Raw genomic sequence first — 22,696 nt, forward strand, 5'->3', positions numbered from 1 at the left:
CTTAGTTCCTTAGAATCCACGCCTATCAGAAGACTTGAAAAAATATTACTTAAAAAATCCACGCCTATCAGAAGCCTTGAAAAAATATTCCTTAAAAAATCCACGCCTTTCAGAAGCCTTGTAAAAATATTCCTTAAAAAATCTACGCCTATCAGAAGCCTTGAAAAAATATTCCTTAAAAAATCTACGCCTATGAGAAGCCTTGAAAAAATATTCCTTAAAAAATCCACGCCTTTCAGAAGCCTTGAAAAAATATTCCTTAAAAAATCCACGCCTTTCAGAAGGTTTGAAAAAATATTCCTTAAAAAATCTACGCCTATCAGAAGCCTTGAAAAAATATTCCTTAAAAAATCCACGCCTATCAAAAGCCTTAAAAAAATATTCCTTATAAAGTCCACGCCTATCAGAAGCCTTGAAAAAAATATTCCTTAGAAAGTCCACGCCTATCAGAAGCCTTGAACAAAATATTCCCCAAAAAATCCACGCCTATCAGAAGCCTTGAAAAAAATATTCCTTAAAAAATCCACGCCTATCAGAAGCCTTGAACAAAATATTCCTTAAAAAATCGACGCCTATCCAGAAGCCTTGAACAAAATATTCCTTAAAAAATCGACCCCTATCCAGAAGCCTTGAAAAAATATTCCTTAAAAAATCCACGCCTTTCAGAAGCCTTGAAAAAATATTCCTTAAAAAATCCACGCCTATCAGAAGCCTTGAAAAAATATTCCTTAAAAAATCCACGCCTATCAGAAGCCCTGAAAAAATATTATTCCTTAAAAAGTCCACGCCTATCAAAAGCCTTGAAAAAAATTCCTTAAAAAATCCACGCCTATCAGAAGCCCTGAAAAATATTCCTTAAAAAATCCACGCCTATCAGAAGCCTGGAAAAAATATTCCTTAAAAAATCCACGCCTATCATAAGCCTTGAAAAAATATTCCTTAAAAAATCCACGCCTATCTGTAATAAACCCAAGCCTATTGGAAGCCTTGAAGAAATATTCTGTAAGAAACCCAAGCCTATCGGAAGCCTTGAAAAAATATACCTTAAAAAGTCCACGTCTATCAGAAGCCTTGAAAAAAATCCTTCAAAAGTCCACGCCTATCAGAAGCCATTATAAAAATATTCCTGAAAAAGTCCAAGCCTATCAGAAGCCTTGAAAAAAATTCCTTAAAAAGTCCACGCCTATCAGAAGCCTTGAAAAAAAATCTTAAAAAGCCCACGCCTATCAGAAGCCTTGAAAAAATATTTCTTAAACAGTCCACGCCTATCAGAAGTCTTGAAAAAATATTCCTCAAAAAGTCCACGCCTATCGGAAGCCTTGAACAAATATTCTTTAAATATTCCCCGTCTATGGGAAGTCTTGAAAAAATATTCTTTTAAAAAATCCATGCCTATCAGAAGCCTTTAAAAAGTATTCCTTAAAAAAACCTTTATACCCTTGAAAATATTCTTTTAAAATTCGTGCATATCGGCAGCCTACAAAATACCCATTATAGAGTACTCAGAATACAAAAACAAACATGTGGACACTTTAAATAGCCCACAAATTTAGTTTATTTATTTCTTCCCCCAGCCCGTTATTTTCTCAATATCCTCTGAAGGTTCTTTTAATTACAACTTTTTTTGCATTTAACGAGATTTTTGTTTTAAGTTATATCCCGTAATGTCCTGGCATTGTCATTTAGTCTATCATTGTCTTTCGGTCCGAATAAGTTCGGTTGGAGGTGTTTGCTGTCCGTTCTCAGGCGTTTTCTCAAAATATCAGACGGAATGTCGTCGTGGTTGTTGTTTTTCAAATGTCCTTCGTTGTTATTGCTGTAACGTTTTAATTTATACAAAATTTATGTAAATTTTGTTAAAAGTTTCATGATTGTTGTTTGGTTAAAGTTCGGAAAAACCGGACGGCATCACTATATCACATCACATACTACAACACTACATGCCACACCTTTTCGATTCCAATGAGGTTTATTGTGGTGGGGGTAGGGTGTTCGTGTTTTGTTGCGGTTTAAAGACATCCGGTATGTGGACATATTTTGATATTATTTTTTTCTTGGAAGGTAGGTAGAATTTTAAATGATTCAATACATAGATAAGCTTAAGTTATAAAATATAAATTGAAATAAAATATATACAGCCTGTTTTTATAAAATTCCAAACGAACGAATTCGAGTGACTTACGACCAAACCTTTATTTATGTTTATAAATGTTTTCTGATTCAAAACAAAAATAAATGACATATTTTTCAAAACCAAGGAGTTTGGTCGTGAGTCACTCGAATTCGTTCGTTTGGATTTTTACAAAAACAGGCTGATAATTCTAAATTGGAACAATATAAGTAAAAATGGGCTTGAATCCTAATATGAATGCTGCAAGATATATAGCTGACGGGTTTTTAGTAATCTTATTACTTAAAATATTTATGGAAATCCCTATATCATTTCGAGTGTATACTAATGTTGTACGTACTCATTTTTATACCCAACACAACTATGTTGTCAGGGTATTATAGCTTTGTGCAGCCCCAAGAGTTTGTAACGCCGTGAAATATTGGTCCTAGACCCACGGTTAAGTATATCGTATCATATCTCGACTAGCTGAGTCGATCTAGAGATGTGTGTCCGTTCGCCACAGTTATGGACCAATCTTCATGAAATTTTGCAAGTGGGATGGGTTCGGCCCAATGAAGACACCTATTGTTTTTGGTAAAGATCGGTTAATATTTAGGCGATGAAATGGACCAAATACTTAATTTTTGTCGGTTTTTCTGGTCGCTCCACAGGCCGCAATTATGGCCCGAACATCGTGAAATTTTACATGGAGAAGGGGATCGTGCCAAAAAAAAAAAGGTATGTCCTGTTTTGATAAAGATCGGTCAATATTTAGCGGGTCAAATAGACCCTGACTTTTGTGTGAAAAATGACAAAATGTGTATTCTATAGCGTATATATTTACTCCTGAAGGACATAGAGCCGAGAAGTTGATAGTGTACCCAAAAAGACTTTTTCACATTTAAATTGATGCCAATTATATTGTCGTATGTACTCGGATGCGGGAGTTACACATAAATATTTACGGGTGGTTACATATTCAGATATTATTTAGTAACCCATTACCCCACTAGAGGGCGGAAATATAACGCTGATCGCTTCGTAATGGTCCATGAGGTTCTAGTTATGGTTAAGGACAATGCCTATAATTTTCGGTGATGATCAGATAATAATATTGGAATGAAGTGGACCGAAAACTTACATTTTTTGTGTTTTTTTTTTTCAAGTCGATCTACAGGCCACAATTGAAACCCAACCTCACAACATAACCCACGGTAAAGAGGATATGGACAAGTACAACCCTCTTCTACTGAATATTAGAAATATTTGTTGGCATCTAGTCGGTCTAGAGGGTGCAAATATCGCGAAATATAGCCCAAGTTCTGAATATAGAACCATAGAAAGTTATATTTTCGTCGAAGTTGTGTATGGTTTCATATGGTCGGCCCCATCCGACTATACTGCTCCGCTCACTGGTTTTCAAAATATATTTACAAACCAACATTTTTATTACCTAAACTTTCTTTCCGAACTTCTATTGGTCATGGTTTTAATTTTCTTGGAATGTATAGCTTCCATAATAGGAAAACTGATTAAGAGTTTAATTGAATTAATCCCGCAACAGTGTTGCACATTATTAGTGTTGTTTCAAAAACAATGTCATTCATCAAATTGGCATTCACGTGAGCATACAATCAAACGGAACGGAAGTTAAGGCAACAACAAAATGCATTAAATTAAAATTAATTTTAATATTAAAAAGAAAACGCAGAGAAACAACAAAAGCAATCAGAAAATCTTCTGTAACACAAAATTGCAATTGTTTAATTTTATTGTTTAAAATCAAAATTAAAAAAGAACGCAATGTTGTTGTAATGCATTTTTAGTTGTTGCCATTAACAATTGTTGTATTTATTTATTTTTTTTGGTTTGTACCAACCACGAAGGCCGGACGGACCGGCCGTTACATTGGGAAAACTGGGAATTAGTGTCGGCGCGCGGATTTGCGCTGATGAAAAATGTCATCGCGTGTTAGCAGGTGATTTTCCCGCGCATTGATTATAGAGTGGGAGCTGTGGATGGCTGAACTCATTCGTTCGTTCAATGTTTTGTTGGCATTTGTTGCATGTTGTTCATTTTTTTGTGGCAACAAGTCAGTAAATGAAATTATAACTTACCCATTGAGTTACAGGGGATTTTAGGCTGAAATGAAAATAAAACAACAACATCAAAACATCATTGTTGGGATAATATTATAGTAATTATTTCGAGTGGAGGGGGGAAAGAGTAGTAAAAAACTGCATGTTTTGTTTTAGTTGCTAATGGCGGCCGAGTATTAGCAATTTGCTGCCGCAAAAATGTCGCCATTTATTCATTTACCAAAAAACAATTGTAAGCTATTCTAATTATGTCAAAGTAATAATAAAAATAATGAAAAACTATTTTTTATGCATTAAAATGTGGTCATGATATGAAATTTAATTATGGATATATCCGGTGTATATTTATATTCATTTGTTTTTTATAACTGCTATATATTTAATGGCATAATTAAAATAAAAATATAAATATCAAAGGATATAATTAAAAATTAATTGTAAATACTAGGATTGTTGTATTATACAATATTTATAAACATAATTTAACCATAAACAAATGGAAACATTACGTCTTAGCAATAATCTTTCAATACTGTTCCTTCCATATAAATTACCCATCCCATTTTCATTATGATGCAAGTCCTAGCTGCATATAATTTGATATTTTATTTTCTCAGACGATAGAATTACCTCCATATAAAGGTCCCGACCGATTTTAGGTATTTGACCACCAAAGCTAATGCGGAGTATATACACCTTGATACAAAGTTGTGCCTCCCGAAATATTGATTTAATCCCACAAGATTCTTTGCCTTAAATCAGATAGTTTGGAATTCTTCAAAAAAGCCTGTTTAAACATAACTTGATTAATTGGTTCCACGCCGTACTTGGTAAAAATATTACTATGTGAACATTTTAGATAAATTGGAGACTTCATTTGAGACTTCACTGCTTTGGAATAGATATTGGTTTGGTAAAATATTTAAAAGTTTAGATCAAAACTAATAATCGCTTGGTGTTACTTATTCATATCGGGACCTTTATTTTTTGCATTGTGTGTTGGAAACTTGTTTATGCTTTAAAAAAAGTAAATGCTTAGGATCATCGGAATACCGACCACTAAGAGAGAATATTGTATGAGTGTTATTAATCCACATGTACCAACATTAAACATTTTCTGGGAAAAAGGATTTTACTCACCAACAATTTGGAATGAAAAATTACAGCCACTTTTATTAAATAAATATTGAAAAATACCCAATACGGGACGGGACCTATAAAGGGGGGCTATTTAAAAAATGGACCTATGTAGAAAATTTTTTAAAGTTTTTAAATCTTGAAGAACCTAATGTGCCAAATTACATCCATTTTGGGAGCTTCAATATTCAGAAAATTGGACCGTTATATGGGGTGTATGTTAAAATACGGAACTACATATTTATAATTTTTTGCAGAGATTTATGGCAGCCTCCAAAACCTGGAAAAGCAATTACGTACCTAAACGTAGACCGATATATCGTAATTTTAGTCTATTATAAAATTTGACCCGCAGCCATTCGAAGTAATTTTACAAACTCAATAAGCCTCTGAGGATCCTTGATATGCATGGAAATGATACGAAATTCCATCGGAAAATCTTTTTGACTTCCACGCACAAATAATCACAGATTTAACACCTTGCGGTTTCGTTCTTTTAGGACCACATGAAGGATACAGTCTAAACTAACAGTCCAGAGTAGATTCAAGAACTCATTTGCAATTCAAAACATCCTAGGAGTATTAGTAATACCTGTACAAAATTTAAAAGCTATATCATAAATACTCCGATTTATATAATGATTTAAAAATAGAGCCGGACATTGCTAAATAGATCTTTGGGGTCTGCAACCAATATTTCGATGTGTTGCTAATGGAATAACAAATTTAAAAATTGTTAATGAACAATATCTGACCGGAACCACTTTTTTATATCCTCTATTTACATTTTTGGATTGAAGTTGTTTTGTGAGTTATTTATAAGATTTGCAATGAAAGGGAAAGCCAGGAGGACGAACCTACGCACCCACCATTATGAGACGCTTCGCCATTGGTAAAGCGGCTCATCAGGCAATGGTCGTATGTTGATAACTTGTATTTATGTGGCCATTCATGCGAAATTGCATCTGCAAATTAAATTGAAATTTGTCAAAGTTCTACATTTGTCTTCATACTCGAAACAGTCATTAATAATTAACCCACAATTGTTTCCATTGTATACACATGATTTTGCACCAGCTTTTAGGAAGTGTTGTGTTGCTGTGAGGACTTAGGTTCGAACCCTAGCAGTGCTCAACTCAAATAATTTTTATCTATTTCGATTTCTCCTGTAAGGACGGTGATCATTCCAATTTTTCAAACTGTAGCTAAATCTTCCGATGTAGTTGAAAAATGGGCGAAATTCTTATATACTAGAAATATGGACCTAAACATTCAATTGTTTCCAAGGAGATAATCTCTTAAATTTTCAAATATCGAGAATTGGATGGTACTCCATATGATCACTATACCTAATACTATGGTTGGAAAATGTGCCCAAATTCCCCAACATTTGTACCAATATAGACACATTTTAGATAAGATGGACATGACTGAATTTTCTAACCAGTGATATATATTACAACGGAAATTAAGGTATTAAAATCATCAATGATCTGATTTATCCTAGATCAATTATATCTACCCAGTCGTAAAAAACGCAAAAAAAAAACTTAATATTAATTTACAGAGAACGGTTGGGAGTCCTCCTGAACAAATTTTCCGACAACATCATAATTCTTAGGTTAAAATATATAGAGCACCGAATACCAGAGATTCCATTGGAATCTTTCGTAATTATCTTTCATATTTTTAATAAAGTGAGAACTGGGGAAGTTTCCTTAAAGTTCCTAGAAGGTGTTTACTAACAGAAAAATAACATAGATGTACTAACTACACTTTGACAATTGTGGAAAATTCTTTTCAATTTCTATTAACCAAACATGCTACGAATTTCACAGAACAAAACTATTGCCTGATAGAAAAAAATCCAATTACGTGTTCTGGTTGTTCTCGAAAATTCGTCATCATGTCGAAATTTCAAATGGAAAGGAAAGTTCATAAGAATGCAATGATGGTCCCACTATGGGTGCAAACAAAATGGTATAGCTTGTTGGCTTGCATTTGTTGCCAAATGAATTTCCACATGGTCGCTCATCTGAAAATAACGAAAAAAATACATTGCAAATAGAAAAAATACAAAAACAAAACTCCTCCACAATTGGAAATCCGTTGAAGTTGTTGTTGTTTCAGGGGGCTATGGTCGACGAATGAGCTTCATGCTCAGCTACAACAATAACAATATTTTTTGTTTTTATTTTGAAGTTTTAATTATTTTTTGTTTTGTTTTTCTGTATATATATTTTTATGTTTGTTGCTGTTGCGTTTTTTTATTGTGGAGCCATTGTGGGAAAACAACATCCCGTTGATGTTCTTAACCATGGAATAAAAAAACAAAAACCAACAACACCCACTTGGCCATTTGCCATTGTGAAATATAACCCCCCAACATTGGCACGACAAGTGCAACCAATTAATTGTCAGTGACTGTTGCATGTCAACCAGTCAGCCAGCCAGAAAGTTTGCGATCCAGCACAGAGCAGAGTGTGTTCGTTTTTCCTGCAATTGGGCTGCTGCATGCAGCTGACAGCAGCCCCAGGCATTAATTCTATAAGGTATCCATTCACAGAGCCATGACTGAGTGTGAGTTTCAACTCGAATGTTTTTTTTCTACTTTTGTATGGAGGGAAGCCATTATTTTCTATCTAAAGTTTTTGTTTTAATAATAATAAAAAAATAAAAACAACAAATTAAAATCAGTTGTAGCTCCTCTTTCACAGGCATGGCAATGCGAAAACATTTGAAATATGTTGCCGTCAAAGCGTCGCTGACAACCTCCTGCTTTCACATTCGGCAAAACACTAACAAAACTCCACAAGTGTTCGTTAAGTTCTCTCTCCCCCCGGAAAACATCCATCTTTATGCGGCTCCCCAATTTGTGCGTTGTATGTACGCATGTCCTGCTAATATTTTGGCACAGCTCCATCCTTGTCTTTTGCGTTGGTTGATTTCCTGTTGGATACCTCAACAAGGTTTGGATCTGTACTGAGCACACAGTGCGTGACTTTTAGAGCCATCTAGTGTTATCAATGGTAATTTAAAAAATCATCATCAGTTCACCTTGATATTTTTCCACAAAGGTTGTTGGAATTTATTAGAATTTATATTTGTTTAGATTTAGAGATATACTTGCTGTTATCTAAGTTTGTCGTTTTTTTCTTCTTCTCATTTCATCAGTTAGTTGGCTGTTCGAGCCCCTTCACATACTTTTTAAATCACGTACGAATCCATCATATTTCGTTTGGTTTTATTTCATACTTGACAACTGTGAGAATTTTCTTGTTGTGTCTGTACCGCACCAGCCGAAATCAGATTGTGTGCAACGACGACGAATCGGTGCCACCAAATGAACTACTATTGCGATTTGATATCGCGGCCTGTGAAAATTGGGCACGTTTCTTTAAGGTTTTACATCACCAGTGAAGAGTTATTGGACTTGAAGTCATAAAACGTTTCAGTGCTTTTTGGTTCCGAAAAAAATTATATGGGAATGTCGAACATCGGTGGCAAATAAAAGTTGGAAGCCTGTGACCACCAAACCAAAGATACAAAGGTAGATATTTGTTTATTTAAGTTTTGGTGAATGATCTGACGAATTTCCATTGAATTTGTTGGTGATTAGAGATTCAAATCGGAAATAGTAAAAATATAAAATAACATTTTATTTCCGACGGCCATCAAAGGAAAATTTTTATACACATTATCATGAGGTGTGCATTCAAAATACCTAAAATTTATTTGGGTAATATTTAGTGATAATAATGTTACCAGAAAATTGAAAATTTTCTGCAAAAACTTTTTCATCCACCAAAATCCCGAAATGCCTAATAGAAGCTGCTTCAGTTTACAAATGTGTCTTTGAACAACAAATTTCGAAAAGGGTCAGGGACCTTAATATGGACGTAAAGGGAGCTGGAAGTAGTTTTTTTATAGACAAGCAGTGGAGATTAATAGGATAGAGTTTCTACAGACGAACTGAAGATTGCCTTTATAAACGTAGAAGTAGGATTTTTTTAGAAGATTAGAAGGGAGTATCTGTAGACACGAACTAAAGGGAAAGGTGACATAGATATGCTAAAGGAAAAGGTGACATAGATATGCGACGAAGGTCAAGGTCTCTATTAACGAGATGAAGATTCAGGTAGTCTTAATAGGCGATTGGAGTCCAGAAAAAATTATGAACGATCTGCAGGCAGTCTGAAGTGAGTGTTTATGGCTGAACGGAAGCGATTTTTTTCCGGAAGTGCAGGGGCAGGCATTTTAGTGACTTATAGCCTTCTACTATATTCAATAAAAGACCCAATATAAATACGAATAGCTTTAAATACCCTCTGAAAGATCTTATATTTTCTATAAACCCTCTGTAATGCGAATTATATTCCGTAGAAGTTTCTCCAAGCGGCCTGCCATTGAATAGAAGTAGAGTGCCCTTCACTTTTATTTCTAAGATTTTAGACACATTTTCCAACCGACCGCATTGCGGTTTCTTGGATAAGGGAGCCACACAATTTTAGGTTTTCCCAGAGGATAATTTCTTCACACAGATTTACAATTACATAGACACCATATAAATTTAAACAAAATCCGTTACAGAAATTTTATAATCTATTTAAAAAGGTCGCTTCCTAACACTTTATCGAGTATATCGCCTTTAGGAGACCTCTAAAGGAATCTCCAAAAACGGACTCATAGTTCCTATTAACACTCTGTGAAGTGACTAATATTCCGTAGAAGCTTCTCCAAGCGGTTTGTCATTCGATGGACGTCACTCTAATATTGCCCTTCACTCTTCAACATTTTTGTTTTCTGTAGCAGATCCTCTAAGAGCCTCTTTTGAAAAAATTCTTCTCTAGGAGAATTCTGTTGTATAAAACCCCTAATAGACATAATTTCGACAAAAATCTAAAGAAGATGCCACTCAAAGGAACTTATTTTATAATATATAAGCCCCTCTAAGACAATTTTAATCTACAGAACATCCATTATGGGAATTCTATATTCTAATGTCATCGAAAGCATTCTATTCTATAGAAGCCGATCTTCTTTATAATTATAAGGAACTTATATATTATAGACGCCCATATAAGGGACTTCGGTTGTATAGGAGCCGGTATATAGGAAGTCTAAGACCACTTAAAGGGTCTTTCATCTCAGGGAATCCTATTCTATAGAATCCCCTCTAATGGAATTATATTCTATATAATCCCCTCTAAAGGACTTTTATTCCATAAAAGCCCGTATAATGGACTTATATTCTATGTAAGTACATATAAGGGACTTTAGTTGAATTTAAACTATTTTAAAAAAAGTTCTACTCTATAAAATCACCTGTAAAGCACTACTAAAGAATCCACTCTAGGGAATGTCTTTTTTTAGAAATCTATCTGAACGACTTAGGTTGAGTATTGATCCTCTATGGAAACTTATATAAAAGTCTCTCTAGTGTTATACACTATATAAGCTCCTTTAAGGAATGTATTTATATTGACCTCTATAGCGATATTATAAACGAACATCGTTCCATGGGACCTTTTGTAGACGGAGTTTATTATATAGGGCTGATATAAAGCCACTTCAAGCAGTAATTAATTTTTTATAAACAGTTCCGTTTCATTTCCGAACGGTTAACTAATCTGTCAACGTCTTATTTTTTGAAATTCGTTATTATTTTCAAAATGGCCATCAATGTTTGTTACCAAAAACACAAAGTATTGTCATTTACCAACAGGCCATAAAACGCCCCCAACTAAACACTTTCCCAGTTTATAATTATAGAGTTGGTAACTGAAACGGCCTAAACCGACCATACAATAATAATTAGACGAATTTCAACAAAATGACGGACATACGTTGTTGAAAATTCAAGCGAAGTTAAACTACAACAACTGCAACAAAAATGAGAAATAGAGGAGGAAGAACACCAAAATGTCAGTGAGAGTAATAATGAATGGGCTGTGTAGTGAGCGTAGCAACACAACCCAGATACACCACCTAGCGATATTATCCGCTGTGGAAAATAAGGGGTGGACCCCATGACCACCACCACCATTACAAATGGATAGACGGCAAAAGCACCTAAAACTCAGACAGCGGAACTGAAGAAATGTTACTAACAACCAGATTAGATCTTTAAACTCGAGCAAAGTGATCGAATAGCTGTGACTGGAACACTGGCAGCTTGCCGACCGGCCAGTGAGTGAATGAATGAACTGTTGTGGAAACTAACTAACTAAAAAGTATGGACTTTTGCTTTTTGTCACTGAAGCGTTGCATTTGGAAACGCTAAATGGCACAAAAGTGAACTGCACACCAAACCGAAATAACAATGGTCAGATGCCTCAAAAATAAATGTGTTTTAACTCTGGTCTTAATAGGAGAATTTCACATTGGGACTAAGGTGAAGAGAGGGGAGAGGATAAGGGGAAATAATTTAAATGTTGAGACAAATAACGGTACAGTGTTTAAAAAAGGAAACTGCATACTTTTATAAATAAGGGATCGCCCAGAAAACGCTGTTAATGACCGATCGCTTATGGAAACCTTTCTAAACCCTGTTGTTCAAGGTTGTCACTTCTATTATATACGTGACCTATACATTCCAAGGGCATCCACTTATGAATGGAGTTCAAAGAATATATTTAAGTCACATACACCCTGATAGTCTATAGTAGCCCTTCAGCGGATTTATATCCTAAAGTGGAACCTTTTTTATACATGTTCTTCTATAGGGGCCTCTACTCTATAAAACCTATATAAAGACTTTTAGTCCTATTGAGTCCCATCTAAGGAATTTGTATTTTGTTGAAGCCCCTCCAGGAGACTTATATTCCTTAATAAGGAACCTTTATTCTACACTCATTAGAACTTATATCCTACGGAAACACTTTAAGGTGTTTTATATTCTATAGAGGCATTCATCAAAGGAATTCATAAAAACTTCTCTAATATCCAACTCCTCTATAAATGTACTACTCGTCCAGTACCCCACCTAAGCACCCTGTATGAGAATTTAAGGGATTTCTCATTCTATAGAAAGTAATCTAAGACTACTTTTGTTTTACAGAAACCAGAACTTGCATTCTATAGTGTAAGGGGCATTATATTCAATAGAGGGTCAAGGGACATTCACTTGATAGGAGCCCTCTGAGAATATATATATTTTTTTACAAGCCAGTCTAAAGAGACCTATATTCATAGATGTTTCACTTTTTTCAGTAAAATGTAATATTAGGACATTCTATTCCACATATGCCTCGTTTAATGGGCTTAAATTCTATTGTAACCTCTTAAGTCTTATAGGAGTCTCATTTAAAGGAGCTTTAAAGCGTCATCTGGGAAACTTTATTTATATAGAGCTCTCTAAGAGGACTTAGAATCCGATCACCGATAGAAGCTCTTCAAAACCCCTCTACTCCACAACAGTGTTGATCTTTCTATAGAAGTACTTTTTTGTTTTTCTTATAAGCGAATTTTATCCTCTGGAAGTACCTTTAATGAAACTTTATTATTAATGTGGTTATCTTGGTACATAATACCATGAAAGTGGTATGTTTTAAGAGATCTTGTCCCCTGATGAATTTCCTTTGAGAGTAGTCCCATTATATAAAGCCTCTTTCTCTCTGAAACAAGGCCATCAGTGGGGATTTATTATAATGAAGACCTTTTATCCTTTACAAAAGTCCCTCAAAGAAATTTTTTCTGTAGAATCGCCCTCTAAAGGCCTCTTATTTTTTATAACCTCCTAAAATGTACATTTAATTCCTAAGGGAATTGAGGGACAAAGGGACTCCTATTCTATATAAATACTTAAGAGGCGACTCATCTTCCAAAAAAAAAATCCCCAAAAGGGATGTACATTTTACAGGGATTCATTAAGGGAACTTCTACTATATAGAAACGTCTCAAAGCCCATTTTAGATATTATATTCTCTAGAAGCACCTTTAAAGAACTTCTGTACTATAGAGGCACTTCTAAGAGTCATATATTTTACACAAGCGCCTCTAAAAAACATATATTCCATTAAGGACTATCCTATGGACATCAATTCATTAATTGGGTATCAATTCATGGACCTATATAAAATTTTCTCTAAATGATTGCTTTTCAATAAAAAATCCATCTAAAGGAAGTACATCTTCAATGTGGAGTGCTCGTCTTATAAAGGACTTATATTTTATAAATACCTATTAAAGGTAATTCTTTTCTATATAACCCTCTGTAAGGACTTTTTATTCCATTAAAGCATCTATAAGGCACTACCGCTATATAGAAAGTCATCTGAGGGACTTCATTTCAATAGAAGTCCACTTAGAAACTTTCATGAAATAGAAGCCTCTCTAAGGAACTCTTTTTTATAGGACCCCGAAGGTCTATAGGGGCCCTTAAGCAATTTTCTATTCTATAGGAGCCCCTCTAATGGGGCATTGTCCCATTTTTAACTCCATCATACACCCACTGTTTTCCGTGATGCTATTTACAAATACCACAAAACAAATTAATGCGACGTTAATTCTACTCTACTCTATGTTAACCGAATATGTATGTGTGTGTCAATGTAATACATTCAAATTTTACTTCCCAAAACAGATCTACATTCAGAGTAAAACTATGCACTACACAATGACCAGAAACCAGCTTGGAGTAGTTGCAGCTCCCTGCTGCTACTGCCGCAGTTGCCACCGCACTATCATTCTTGGCCATGTTATTTGTTATGGTCTGATATTATTTTTCGTGAAGATCTGATGTTGAGATAGCCATGGTCAAGTTCACGCTAGCGTGTCATTAGCGTGTAAAACGGTGCAACAAACGTAGCAAATATTGGAGACACTGCAACATGCAGCATGTTGCAAGCACCGGGAACAGAGGGTGAAAGCCATAAACAAATTAGGGCCTAGAACTCTAAACAATTGAAAATTGTAACGGATCTTAAAAACATTTCGGTAGTGGTGGTGAGTTGCATCAGTTTTTCTCCGTTGCAAAGGATCCTTGTTGACCGCCACAAGGTGCAACAAAATTTTTCTAAGCCGGTTTTTTGTCATCTCCCGCTTGTGTGGAAGAAAACAGCCAACCACATTCTTTTAGACAAGCATATCCTTGTGATAAGCATCTGTGTGCGGTTAACAGGACCTGCTGCAGCACCACACAATAAAAACGGTAAAGTGATACTCTGCATACCGTGACTTGGCAGCTACTTGTTTCTTCATGTTAGGGAGTGTAGAGTGGTCGCCGATGGAGTATTGAGTTTTGTTTTTTTTTGTTGTAATTAAATAACCCAAAACAAAAGTAGTTGGATAATGGACAGGTGAAACAAATTTTGAAATTGTCAGTTCATTAATAAGAAAAATTATGAACTATTATTTCACTGCCATCATTTTGTAGGTTGTGTAGTATCGTTTTGAAATTAATTTCAAATAATTTCATTTTAATTGTTCTGCGTTCAACGATGAAAGTGTTTTTTGGGAATTAAAACGCTATTACGAATTGTTGCATTATTGTAAGGAAAAGGTTTCCAAAGCGGAAAGAAGGGTTAACACCTTGTCGACTTTTTGTTGTTGAACTATGAGATGATTGTTTTAATCGATGAAACTGAAATAGTCATAGTTTAAGCAGGTGGATTATAGAATTTTATTATAGTAAACAATTGAAAGGTGTTCTTTGGTGGTAGATTGTATAATTTACTTATGTAAACACTACAATTTGTTTTCATCAAAAGAATTATTGTAGCCAAGTGTTTTTCCTTTGAAATTCAATCCAATTATAAAAACAAACCAATAAATTTATATAAAAGGATACATTATTGACTCCAAAAAAGTCGAAATTATAGTTATTCAGGAATGCTCTTTTAAAATTTTAAAGGGATTTTCAAAACATCTATAATACATTCCTTTAAAGCCCCACAAAGCATTAAAACATATATAGGAATGGTATGAGCTACGGAAAATTCGAAGAATACCTTTATTGTGAAAAGTGAATTTATTTTGTTCAAGGGTATCCATTATTATTTAATTATTTTTTATCACTTAATTCAAACCTTAAGAATATCCCATTTAAATTTCAATTACAATTCTAAACAACTATTGAAGACATGACCGATTGAATTCGACAGCGAAAATAGGATAAACCCAACGCAAAAGATCATTCACAATTTTTCCCCGATTTGTGTCCGAAAATGTCCTCTACATATTTTACTATTGTGGGAAGTTAATAATCGTAGATCATACCAGAACCAGACCTACCCTCCTTCTAATCCTGTTAAAATTCTTGGTGTTCGATGTTGTTTTTCCGCACATCGGATACACAGTTCACTCCTGTACCTTACTAACAAATATTAAACCAGTGAGCGGAGCAGTATAGTCGGACGGGGCCGACCATACGATACCCTACACAACTACCATGGAACTCTAACTTTCTGCGCATGTTTATTCCGAGTTCGGAAAATTAAGAAATTAAGTTTTGGTCCATTTCATCTCAAAATTTTATCTAAGATCATCCAAAATTATAATGTATTTTGTCCTTGATCATAACGGGATCTTCAGGGAAAATTTCAATGCGGTCAGCGCTATATTTTCGCTCTCTAATGTGGTATTGGGTTACTAAATAATATTTAAATTTAAGCACCTGAAATAGGTTGTAACTCCCACATCCGAGTACATACGACAATAAAATTGGTATCAATTTTGTCATTTTTCACACAAAAGTCAGGGTCCACTTCACCCGCTAAATATTGACCGATCTTTATCAAAACAGGTATGCTTATTCTTTGGTCCAATCCCCTTCTCCATGTAAAAATTCGAGATGTTTGGGCGAAAATTGCGGCCTCTGGAGCGATAAATATTGAAAATTTTGACCCCCTGTGGGGGAGTTACCAGAATAAGTGACCAATTGGTCTCATCTTCCTACTTAATCTAGGCTAGGTAAAGATAATCGTTTTGCATTTTATTATAAAATTCATTTTTAGCACAAGTTTCACCATTTTGTGGGGAAGGTACCAGAAGCAGTGGACCGATATTCCCCATCTTCGAACTTAAACTATGTTTGGAAGAAATAATAAGATGTGCTAACTGTGCGCAGCAGCCCGACAGACTGACAACGCACGGACGGACATGTGTAAATCGACTCCAAAATTTCTGAAACGGATTTGGTCCAAAAAAACATCGGGTCTAAAAACAACATTTTGATGAGGCACATTGTTATCGGGTCCAAGTGTATATACCCTCATTAGCCATAAGGCTGAGGGTGTAATTAATTTATAATATCAATTTATTCGAGTTGCAGTTAGACAAAAGTAAGCATATGGTGTGTCCAATCGGTCCACCTCTTCCTGTACACTCCCCCGTCACCTCACTCTATCAAATTTTTGAAATTTTTTTAAATCTCTTTTTTTTTGTATTTTCCTAATTGATCCTAACTCTGCCCATCACAGTTTTTAAACAAAACCTAGTTAAAGCTCACCGGTGTGACTTATCGGTCCACTCCCCTTAAGAGTTAAATTTTCAAATTCCGTCGTAATATGTTTCAAATAGAGTTATTGAGTCCACTCATTCATGGATGGCCAATACATTAAAATGCATACGGACAAAATTTATATGCTATTTACTACGAACCGATCAGGAACGTTAGCAGCGGTGCGGCCCGGTTCCCTCCGAAATTAATTTTTTTCACAGTAAATTTATGTTTTCAACAGCGAAATGAAATCCTGTGTACGTTGCTGGAACCGATGTAAAGCTAAATTCTAGATGTAATTCAATAAGCGTGCAATATAAGCATTTATAAGAAATCGGAATTATATATGAGAGCTATATCTAAATTTGAACTGATTTCAATTTCAATATGTTTTGACCATGCGGAAATGCAATCGAATCATTATGCAATACTCAATTTTTTAATTGAAATAGACAAAAAATATTCCCATTCCTATTAAATGATGAGGTAAATATCTCGACCAGTATTACAGATTTTCAAAATCTACTTTATTTACTCCTTTCCACAATAGTAATTCTTAACAAAAAATATTTCACAATAATACAAATAATCTATCTCTCAAATAATAAATATGCACAGATAATTTTATGCAACTTCCGATAAAACGTCAACAACAATCTTGATAATTATCAAATAAAATGTATAGCTCTTAGGAAAAAAGTACTCAATCACACATAACAATTTCCATATTGCATTTGAATTCGAAATTCCAATTGAAAAATTGATCGTTAAGCAGCACACATTTGTTGCTATTTAAAATGTAAATAACTTCACAGTCCGTAAATTGTTGTTAACATAATTGAACATAATCTTAACATGTCTTCGGAAATCGGAATAAATTATTGGGTATCGTGTTGCACAGTGTGTGTGAGTGTTTGAGAGAGTGTTTCTGGACTACACACTAAAAGAAAATCTATTAATTAGATAGAGAATAATAGAAATTCCAGAATAAAAGTAAAAGTTCAACACACATGAAATGTTAACAAATGAAATTAACTGATAGTATTAAAACAACAACAAAACAATGAAAATAAAAGCAAAATTAATGAAAATATGCTAATCAGAACACAACTGGCAACACATCAACAGCCAACACCACAAACAAACAAAAACAAAAAAATTAAGATATTCAAGAAAAAAAACTAACTATCGTTTATTTAATGGACAAATTATTGTAATGAATTAATTCTTGAACCGATAATGCACGAGTGAGTAGAGTACGTATATGAATGACTTGAAATGGAAATGCAAATGTGTGTATGAGTGCGCCATAGGTAGTTAAATGTGTTCATGAACTTATGTATGCAGAAAGGTTTGAAGAATGTCTTATTTTTAAACAAAGATATCAAAAAAAAAAATAAATAAATATAAATAAAAAACAAAAAAATATAAACAAATACAAACACAGTAGCCCTCTGCGAAAAGTTTGCATTTACATTTGAGCAAATTGAAGAAGACAGCTCAGAGAAGCCACCACGCCATGCAAATCAAGCCGGCTTTTTATGCAAGGAAGTTAGTGAGGAAAAATGCATATCTTTGCTAATTTTCCCAACGAAGAAATTACTTTGATTAAATATAATTTACTTCAATTTAAAGAAATCTAGCTCTTGGTCTATATGTATAAAAATCCTCATGGTGAAGATAGCCCTTGGCGATTATATAAAAAATCGAGGATTAAAATTAGCCACATGTCTAGTTTTTACTTCCTGGCGGGTTGATATATCTACTGTTCATAAATAAAAAAGCTTTATATCGTTGTTTGGGCCTATTACAGGATATTATTGAGATTATATTCCTTCAGTCAAATGACCAACAATTGTACAAAAATGTCGCTCATACTATTTTAAAAATGTTACCTTTTAAACTGTTCATGATTTCGAATAAATTAAAAATTATAAAAATTTTATGGGTAGACCCAGGGCCTATATCTATCATATATAAAAATATCTAAAATAAATTTATAGTAAACTTAATAAACGTAATTTTAGATTCAATTCGGTACGATGTGCAAAAGTTCGTGTCAATCGGACATACTTGGGGTCTCCGATGCACCATTTACTTAAAATCCGTCAAACGTATATGTGTGGGAGATATATATTCGGTTGGGGAAAAAGGAATCCATATTTTTATATGAACTATAGGACTATAACATGATTCGGAATGTCCGATTTGGGGCAAATATGAACCGTTTTGTTGTGTGATTTGTTGTCATTTTAAAGGTCCTGCCCCCTGTTTGCAAAAATATCTAGTAGTCGATTTTCACCATACTCCCTAGATACCAATTTTTTATCATTAAAGAAATGTTGAAATGCAAGAATAATAGGATACTTGCTTGGCGCCAAGTCCAGACTGTATGGCGGATGCACTGAAACTTCTCAACCAAGCTCCCGAAAATTCTGGCTTATCACTGTATATGTGCCTAGCGTTGTCCTGGTGGAACACGACACCTCTCCTGTTGACAAATTATGGTCAATTGTAAATGGTGTTATGGTCGATTTTTAGCTCTTGGTCGATGTTACGACTGCTAACATGCCAGTCAACTCCGATAATTTCTCCGATTTTATCGACATTTTCGACGACCGGCCTACCTGTATGAGGAGCATTTTTAAGTTCAAAATTTTCTGAACGAAATCTATGAAACCAAAATTGCACATAATTGTCTCATACAGTATTGGAACCATAAACACCATTTAGCCGCTTAGCTTGCATTTTCGCTTTTGTCAAAGACAAATTGTGAAATGTACCGAATTTACTCTTTGTTCACTTTGATTTTTAACACCCTGTAACTCACAACTAAATGCACCAAACAAAAAACAGCAAAATATTTGTTTTACTGCGTAATGTCAGCCTTTCGACGAGCATAAATATTAAATTGTTCTATCGATACTTTACCAGAAATCTATCAGTACAGTCATCTGCCGAAAAAATAATGGATTTCCTTTTCCCCAACTTAATATTTCTCAACTGAGCCGGATTTCAATTAATAAAAGCCAAAATTGGCTTTCCGATTATTTTCAGATTTCGGGCATGTAGACCTGCTACCAAAGGTCTTCTGTTCTTAAGGTTATATCCAACGATAACCCTCTCACTAATTTCGCTGAACTCATAATTATACATGATATAATTGTGATACAATATTATAAAGTTTATTCTATTATTTTTCAGATTTAGTAATGTGAGCCCTGATTTATTCACGGTAAATGTGTCTATATGCCGAACATTTGAACATTTGAATTCGATAAGCCCTGCGTATCATTAAATACACTCGAGTACGCTTATAACGAACACCGGTTTTTACGAACTTTCCTTATAGCGAACACATTTCTTGGTCCCGAAATGTTATGACATATTTTTCACACAAATCTTTACTCTTATATCGAACAAAGAAAATACAGAACTTTCCTCTAGTTCTGTATTTTATTATATAGGCATTTCAGTATTTTAAAATATAAATTTATTTGATTTTTTTTCTATCTAGGAAAATATTGCTTTGTTCATTATATAAATGGACTTTCTGATAATAATTTTTAGATACTTTTTTATTTATAATAATTTATTTTAACTTTTTTACTCAAAATTTACACATTTTTAAAAACTACCCGTTAATACACCACAAACATGATTTTTCATTCATACAACTCTGGGCCGTGTAGTAATTTTTACGCCGGCAAAATAAATTTGTGATGAAAGAAAACGTCGAAGAAGGAGCGACGAACGGAGCAGAAACGTCAAAAGGAGATAATAACGCCACAATGTTGGTTAGCGCGGGCTCATCACAAAATGCCCCCCAAAAACGGTAAACAGACGATGAAATGAAAACAAACACCAACAACACACATTGATGCGGTGAGCAGCAAACATGTGTTGGTGTGCTCTTCCTCGTGTGTTGTGTGGTAAATACTCTTACTGGAATGTTATCAAGTGCTCTCTTTACAAGGGGGCGTTACCACGGACAAGTTATTTCCAATGAGAGCGCATGCGTTGTAAGGCATTTGATTCTCACGGCATACTGGAATGAAGAGATAAACTAAAGTGTTGTTGGGGCGTAAGCTTAACGGTGTTGTGTGAATGTTAGAAAGAGTCAGTTATATATGCGATGAAAATGAAATCTAATAATGGCCAGATGTTTGATTGCTGACAATGTTGGAGCTTATTTTGGAGCATTGCAACGGAAAGAGATGATCATAAAACAAAATGGCTGCTATCATCCGCCGACTGGCAACAGATGGCGCTAGCTGTGTTGATTTTGAGTTTGCGTTGTACGCAAACGCCAAAAAGGGCTTTTCTTCGCTCAACGATACTTGAAGGCAATGGTGAAAAAATGGTAAGGCATTGCTTTTGGCGGCAGGATAGAACATCGTTGGCTGGCAGTCCTTTAGAGTTTTTAAAAATTTACGGATGGTATGAGTTGAGAAAAGAAAAACTTGTGTGAGTGTGTGTTCCGCATCTTCTTGCAAACGAATAAAAATATTCCATAAGAAAAAGTACAAAGATTTTGGAATTTAATAGAGTGTTTCCGGGAATTCAGTCAGTCTATTCCCTAATGATCCGACAATGTACCGTTGTTTTTGTGGCACATGGATTTGGAATGTTATACACATGTACACATTAATGTATGTTTGCGCGTATGTTTTATTAAGGAATGTTTGGTGTTATACTTTTGCGGGTTTTGGCCCATTGCAATTTTTACCGCCATAGCGCATAGCTCTCGTTTTCTTGTTCTTCTTGTTGTGGCATGTCCTGCAAGCATTCATTTTCCCTGTGCATTTTAGTGTTGTTGTTGTCATTGTACTTGCTACTATATAGTTTTCGTATCATGCCTGACTGACCGTTGTTGTCGTATGCACTGCTCCTTAGTATTGTCCCTGCAACTTGCCAAAGCTACAAGCTTCCTGTTCTCATTCTTTGCTTTACTTGGCCCTTACATTTCCTACAATGTTTGTGTTTGGAGTTTTGCCTGCCGTTGGCCATTTCGCACCGTCGTATCACTGAAATTCCAACTTTGGCAAGTAGTTCAAGCTTAAGCATTTCCCCACAAAATATCTTCAGTTGGCAATGTTATTGTTGTAGTTGCTGCTCCTGTTCATGATTATATGGTCGACGATTAGCACGGATAACTCATAATTATTTTGTTCACTGCACAACCTTCCTGCCCAGGCTTAGTCATAGCACATAACAGCGAAGAGGAGGATACTTCGGTGTTGTTCTGCCTGCCTGACTGGAGTGCACAGGTGTAATTGAAGGTATTTTTGGTTGTTGTTGTTTAGGTGACGGTTTTTAAAAATATTTCCAAAAAGAATTTCAATTGTGGTATGCCCAAAGACACATTTTTTTAGTTTGGCAAATTTCCACCCCAAGGGATAGACTAAATGGTGTACAAACGGATAAGCGAGGAATTCATTTAAATTTATTTTTGGTATTTAATTAAATCATCAAATGATTTTTTGCTTGATTATTCATTAGATTTAAAATTTGGGTAAGTATGTAAGGTACTTGAATTTATTGACCTCTAAATAAATATAAATGATAGCTTCAAAATTTACATTAAACCAAAAATTAAAAAAAAATTATTGAAAAGGATTGGTATTGAGTTCAGCAAAATATGAAATTTTTATTAATACTTTACCTAGGACCAACAAAACGTGTATATTTTGAAAGAATATTTTTTCAAGAAATAAAATCGCAAGAATGTTTTAAACTACATTTTTCAAGTTGGATTTTTTAAAAATAAATTTTTAAGACCTCTCTAGGCTTCTTTAAAAAAATTAAAGGAGATTACAATGTGTATATTTTTTTGCTTAAATGCTTCGTTTACGTTTATTATTTATAGACCTCAGTAAATACTCCTTAAAAAAAGTAATCCGTGCC

The sequence above is a fragment of the Musca vetustissima genome, unplaced genomic scaffold (genome assembly GCF_032173495.1).
Source record: "Musca vetustissima isolate MV318-11 ecotype Yass unplaced genomic scaffold, APGP_CSIRO_Mvet_v1 utg158584, whole genome shotgun sequence".
NCBI classification, from domain to species: domain Eukaryota; kingdom Metazoa; phylum Arthropoda; class Insecta; order Diptera; family Muscidae; genus Musca; species Musca vetustissima.